The 7500-nt window shown below is 47.4% G+C and overlaps 1 protein-coding gene across 3 annotated transcripts in view; it reads left to right on the top strand.

The window, feature by feature from the left end:
* Positions 1 to 7500, top strand: part of LOC106597444 (threonylcarbamoyladenosine tRNA methylthiotransferase) — an 811125-nt gene that overhangs the window by 292572 nt on the left and 511053 nt on the right. The window lies entirely within an intron of this gene.

The raw sequence follows: 7500 nt of genomic DNA, 5'->3' as shown, positions 1-7500 counted from the left end.
GCTGCCCAATATCTGATACTCTAGATGCCTTGCTGCCCAATCTCTGATACTCTGGCCCTCTAGATGCCTTGCTGCCAGATCTCTGATGCTCTGGCCCACTAGATGCCATACTGCCAGATCTCTGATACCCTGGCCCTCTAGATGCCATACTGCCAGATCTCTGATGCTCTGGCCCTCTAGATGCCATACTGCCAGATCTCTGATGCTCTGGCCCTCCTGTATCTTAACCCTTACTGTATGTTGTGTTGCTGTGCTGCATGATGAGAAACACTGCTTTATATGTGTCCAGTCTGGAGCGGGACGTCACCAGCTGTGCTGGTCGGCTACTGCGTAGCAACCTAGCGTTACCAAGAGCCCTGGTTTCCCCTAGAAATCATATGTAATTTACCATCGCCAGGACGGCCAAACCAAATATTTTTAGATGGCTGTTTTGGGCTCTAAAATGTGTTTATTATGATCAAGGTTGATCCCCACTGTGAATTATTTAAAAGTTTGCTACAAATCGAGATATTTAACTAAATAGCGATCCGTTCTGACTACATTTGTCGTCACATCGGACCACGTTCTGACGCAGAACAGTCACGGGCCGCCAGGCTACTCGGAGGCTCCTGGTCGACTCTCTCACGCAGCATAAAAACGACTACATCGACCATGATGCATTGCTAGTTACGGCAACTTTCACCATGATCCTTAGCGGTTTTATTTTAATTATTTTTTGGGTTCCATTCAGCAATATGGCACGCTTCAAATTCAAATACTTCCGGCTTCAAGCGCCGTGGGAACACGTGGCTGATGTACCATGGATAGTTTTCCATAGGAACACGTGGCTGATGTACCATGGAGAGTTTTCCATAGGAACACGTGGCTGATGTACCATGGAGAGTTTTCCATAGGAACACGTGGCTGATGTACCATGGAGAGTTTTCCATAGGAACACGTGGCTGATGTACCATGGAGAGTTTTCCATAGGAACACGTGGCTGATGTACCATGGAGAGTTTTCCATAGGAACACGTGGCTGATGCACCATGGATAGTTTTCCATAGGAACACGTGGCTGATGTACCGTGGAGAGTTTTCCATAGGAACACGTGGCTGATGTACCATGGAGAGTTTTCCATAGGAACACGTGGCTGATGTACCATGGAGAGTTTTCCATAGGAACACGTGGCTGATGTACCATGGAGAGTTTTCCATAGGAACACGTGGCTGATGTACCATGGAGAGTTTTCCATAGGAACACGTGGCTGATGTACCATGGAGAGTTTTCCATAGGAACACGTGGCTGATGTACCATGGAGAGTTTTCCATAGGAACACGTGGCTGATGCACCATGGATAGTTTTCCATAGGAACACGTGGCTGATGTACCATGGAGAGTTTTCCATAGGAACACGTGGCTGATGTACCATGGAGAGTTTTCCATAGGAACACGTGGCTGATGTACCATGGAGAGTTTTCCATAGGAACACGTGGCTGATGTACCATGGAGAGTTTTCCATAGGCTGATGTACCATGGAGAGTTTTCCATAGGAACACGTGGCTGATGTACCATGCAGAGCTTTCCATAGGAACACGTGGCTGATGTTAGACAGTAGGTAATCATAGCTCTATGTTTAAATGTTGGGTTAGATAATGTTGTTGTTTGGTTCTATAGCTGTAGATTAAATACTCCTTAACCAGAAATAAAGGGCTTTATGCCCCATGTACTCCGTTCAGCCATGAAGACCCCAAGGCTAATTTCACATTGGTACTCTATCAGGGAAAACAACTTCTGTATTTACATCATGTTTGATATATAACGTTATTATCATGCTTGAATGTAATGCTGATAGCTTTGAGTTGAGAAACCGAAGTGTTCCCACATTGTGTGTGTGTGTGTGTGTGTGTGTGTGTGTGTGTGTGTGTGTGTGTATGTGTGTGTGTGTGTGTGTGTGTGTGTGTGTGTGTGTGTGTGTGTGTGTGTGTGTGTGTGTAATAATAACGTGTGTGGGGGGGTAGCCTGAGGGAGTTAGCCTATTGACAGGCAGTAAAAGGCTCTATTGTGAGGTGCTGAGGCAGAAGGTCTCTACAGCCCATAAACAAGACGAGGCGTTTACTGTCGTTTTGTAGACTTTGTCATTAGTGTTCTGGCCCGTGAAAGAGGATGGATCATTTTCCTGAAGAAGAATTACTGACTGCACCTTTATTTATTTATTTCTCCCCTCCCTCTCTCTCTCTGCCTCCCTCTCTCTCTCTCTCTCTGCCTCCCTCTCTCTCTCTGCCTCCCTCTCTCTCTCTCTCTCTGCCTCCCTCTCTCTCTCTGCCTCCCTCTCTCTCTCTCTCTCTCTCTCTCTCTCTCTCTCTGCCTCCCTCTCTCTCTCTGCCCTCCCTCTCTCTCTCTCTCTCTGCCTCCCTCTCTCTCTCTCTCTCTCTCTCTCTCTCTCTCTCTCTCTCTCTCTGCCTCCCTCTCTCTCTCTCTCTCTCTCTCTCCTTCTCTCTCTCTCCCTCTCTCTCTCTCTGCCTCCCTCTCTCGCTCTCTCTCTCTCTGCCTCCCTCCCTCCTTCTCTCTTTCTCTCTCTCTCTGCCTCTCTCTCTCCATCCCTCTCTCTCTCTGCTCTCTCTCTCTCTCTCTCTCTCTGCAGTGCTCAGACATGTTGTAGTTGAGTCTATGATGGTACAGGCATCAGATGGATGGGTAATTTATCAGAGTTGTGTAAGCTTGACTGACCAATGTCTCTCTAATGGCCTAGCAGAATTGGGCAATGCTCTCACGCTTGGCCACTGTCTGAACGCGGTGTTGATGGCCTCGTCTGGAGACGCCTGTTAACTCAGAGACTCAACACAACAAAACGTGACTCAGTGTGGGATGTAAGGGTTGGTTTCTACCTCTTCGCTGTCTCATCTTCTCTAAATATTATACAAGGAAGGTAGTGTGTTTTTATTTAGGACTGACTCTAAAACTTGTTTTTCGGAGTTTACAAATGACAGGATATAACACAGTTATTTAGCTGAGGTTACAGTTGAATCGTTCATTAATGGATGGAAATACTCTGACACCAGGCTGCTATTTATTTTGATCAAGAGATGGGCAAGCGCCACACCACGACATTCACATAAACAACCATCCTATTATCCCTCTTAGTACACACACACACACACACACACACACACACACACACACACACACACACACACACACACACACACACACACACACACACACACACACACACACACACACACACACACACACACACACACACACACACACACACACACTGGTGTAGTCTGATAGGCCTGCTCTATAGCCCCTCCCTCAATAGATGGTAGTGCAGTCTGATAGGCCGGCTCTATAGCTCCTCCCTCAATAGATGGTAGTGCAGTCTGATAGGCCAGCTCTATAGCCCCTCCCTCAATAGATGGTAGTGCAGTCTGATAGGCCAGCTCTATAGCCCCTCCCTCAATAGATGGTAGTGCAGTCTGATAGGTCAGCTATATAGCCCCTCCCTCAATAGATGGTACTGTAGTCTGATAGGCCTGCTCTATAGCCCCTCCCTCAATAGATGGTAGTGCAGTCTGATAGGCCAGCTCTATAGCTCCTCCCTAAATAGATGGTAGTGCAGTCTGATAGGCCTGCTCTATAGCTCCTCCCTCAATAGATGGTAGTGCAGTCTGATAGGCCAGCTCTATAGCTCCTCCCTAAATAGATGGTAGTGCAGTCTGATAGGCCTGCTCTATAGCCCCTCCCTCAATAGATGTTACTGTAGTCTGATAGGCCTGCTCTATAGCCCCTCCCTCAATAGATGGTAGTGCAGTCTGATAGGCTTGCTCTATAGCCCCTCCCTCAATAGATGGTAGTGTAATCTGATAGGTCTGTCTGTAATAATACGCCTGGTAGTCTGGATAAACAGTTGACATGATTTGAATATTTATTTGGCAGGTGGCGTATTGTGAAATGATGTTATCTAGCCAGGGCCGTGCTGTGTTGCCGGTAGTAACGGGGCAGACTCAGCAGCCAGACAGTGGCAGGAGCTCAGACATCCCATAATTGTCATTGGATCCAACTTTTTCAGGGATTAGTCTTCGTTGTAAATATATTTCCCAAACGTTTGGGGTATTTTGTGGCTGTCTGAGGCTAAACAATCAGTCTTTAATATTTGATTGTTTGTATCAGGGCTTTTCCCACTGTACTGTAACAATGTAGACAGAGGGTGCGTCCTAAATGACACCCTATTCCCCTACACAGTGCACTGCTTTTGACCACATGCCTATGATCCCTGGTTGAAAGTAGTGCACTACATAGGGAAGTGGGTGCCATTTGGAATGCAGACAAGGGTTTTCCCCCACAGATGGTCTTTTCCTTCTCTCTCTACAATCCCCATTAGCATGATGTCTATCACAAACTATTTACACTGTCTGACTCCTACTCTAGGAATGTTTTAAACACACCATTTTCCCAGAGCCTGTTGTGTCGCTTTGGTGGTGTGTGTGTGTGTACGGAAAAAATATTAAAATGTATGAACTCAGTACCGTAAGTAGCTCTGGATAAGAGGAGCTGAGAGAGAGAGAGAGAGAGAGAGAGAGAGGGCAGTGTGTTGGGTAGCTGAGAGAGAGAGAGAGAGGAGAGACAGAGAGGGCAGTGTGTTGGGTAGCTGAGAGAGAGGAGAGACAGAGAGGGCAGTGTGTTGGGTAGCTGAGAGAGAGGAGAGAGAGGGCAGTGTGTTGGGTAGCTGAGAGAGAGGAGAGAGAGGGCAGTGTGTTGGGTAGCTGAGAGAGAGGAGAGAGAGGGCAGTGTGTTGGGTAGCTGAGAGAGAGGAGAGAGAGGGCAGTGTGTTGGGTAGCTGAGAGAGAGGAGAGAGAGGGCAGTGTGTTGGGTAGCTGAGAGAGACAGAGGGCAGTGTGTTGGGTAGCTGAGAGAGAGGAGAGAGACAGAGGGCAGTGTGTTGGGTAGCTGAGAGAGACAGAGGGCAGTGTGTTGGGTAGCTGAGAGAGAGGAGAGAGACAGAGGGCAGTGTGTTGGGTAGCTGAGAGAGAGGAGAGAGACAGAGGGCAGTGTGTTGGGTAGCTGAGAGAGAGGAGAGAGACAGAGGGCAGTGTGTTGGGTAGCTGAGAGAGACAGAGGGCAGTGTGTTGGGTAGCTGAGAGAGAGGAGAGAGACAGAGGGCAGTGTGTTGGGTAGCTGAGAGAGAGGAGAGAGACAGAGGGCAGTGTGTTGGGTAGCTGAGAGAGACAGAGGGCAGTGTGTTGGGTAGCTGAGAGAGAGGAGAGAGACAGAGGGCAGTGTGTTGGGTAGCTGAGAGAGAGGAGAGAGACAGAGGGCAGTGTGTTGGGTAGCTGAGAGAGAGGAGAGAGACAGAGGGCAGTGTGTTGGGTAGCTGAGAGAGAGACAGGGTGTGTGGTGAGAGGGAAGGGGTCCTGTAGGGGCCTGCTTCCTGAGTGATTTCACCCTGTCACAGCTCCCGTCCCAAAGGTGCTGGGTAGAGAACCAAACAATGGTTCTTATCAGGCTGCCTGCTGACCTTCAATTATGAGCCTGTTATTCCTGCCTGTCTGCCTGTTTCTGCTTCTGCCTGTCTGTTTCTGCCTGCCTGCCTGTTTCTGCCTGTCTGCCTGTTTCTGCCTGTCTGCCTGTTTCTGCTTCTGCCTGCCTGTTTCTGCTTCTGCCTGTCTGTTTCTGCCTGCCTGTCTGTTTCTGCCTGTCTGCCTGTTTCTGCCTGTTTGCCTGTTTCTGCCTGTTTGCCTGTTTCTGCCTGTTTGCCTGTCTGCCTGTTTCTGCCTGTCTGTTTCTGCCTGCCTGTCTGTTTCTGCCTGCCTGTCTCTGCCTGCCTGTGCCTCCTCTGTGAGTCGTTACGGTCATGCAGCAGAGGAGATGGGGGAAGGCAGGGGTCACACACACACACACACACACACACACACACACACACACACACACACACACACACACACACACACACACACACACACACACACACACACACACACACACACACACACACACACACACACACACACACACACACACACACACACACACACACACACACACACACACACACACACACACACACACACACACACACACACACACACACACACACACACACACACACACACACACACACACACACACACACACACACACACACACACACACACACACACACACACACACACACACACACACACACACACACACACACACACACACACACACACACACACACACACACACACACACACACACACACACACACACACACACACACACACACACACACACACACACACACACACACACACACACACACACACACACACACACACACACACACACACACACACACACACACACACACACACACACACACACACACACACACACACACACACACACACACACACACACACACACACACACACACACACACACACACACACACACACACACACACACACACACACACACACACACACACACACACACACACACACACACACACACACACACACACACACACACACACACACACACACACACACACACACACACACACACACACAGAGCCCTCAGGGGGTTGTATATGCTTGGCTGTGAGCGTGTTTATAATGTGTTGTCTCCATCTTTTAGCCAACCAGGTCTAGTCAGCACAGTAACATACAGCTGAGGCCTCATGATGAATCAGGCCAGGACTCTCTTTCCTAACAAAGAGTCTTATACAGACTATATCATCTATATAATATAATGTACTCTGTTCTCCTCTGCTCCAGAGCCTTATAGAGACTATATCATCTATATAATATAATGTACTCTGTTCTCCTCTGCTCTAGAGCCTTATACAGACTATATCATCTATATAATGTAATGTACTCTGTTCTCCTCCGCTCCAGAGCCTTATACAGACTATATCATCTATATAATATAATGTACTCTGTTCTCCTCCGCTCCAGAGCCTAATACAGACTATATCATCTATATAATATAATGTACTCTGTTCTCCTCCGCTCCAGAGCCTTATAGAGACTATATCATCTATATAATATAATGTACTCTGTTCTCCTCTGCTCCAGAGCCTTATAGAGACTATATCATCTATATAATATAATGTACTCTGTTCTCCTCTGCTCCAGAGCCTTATAGAGACTATATCATCTATATAATATAATGTACTCTGTTCTCCTCTGCTCTAGAGCCTTATACAGACTATATCATCTATATAATGTAATGTACTCTGTTCTCCTCCGCTCCAGAGCCTTATACAGACTATATCATCTATATAATATAATGTACTCTGTTCTCCTCTGCTCTAGAGCCTTATACAGACTATATCATCTATATAATGTAATGTACTCTGTTCTCCTCCGCTCCAGAGCCTTATACAGACTATATCATCTATATAATGTAATGTACTCTGTTCTCCTCCGCTCCAGAGCCTTATACAGACTATATCATCTATATAATGTAATGTACTCTGTTCTCCTCTGCTCCAGAGCCTTATACAGACTATATCATCTATATAATGT

Source organism: Salmo salar, chromosome 02 (assembly GCF_965601325.2).
Source record: "Salmo salar chromosome 02, fSalSal1, whole genome shotgun sequence".
Classification (NCBI taxonomy): Eukaryota; Metazoa; Chordata; class Actinopteri; order Salmoniformes; family Salmonidae; genus Salmo; species Salmo salar.
Note: the sequence above shows the minus strand (reverse complement) of the source record. Positions and strands in the feature narration are given on the sequence as shown.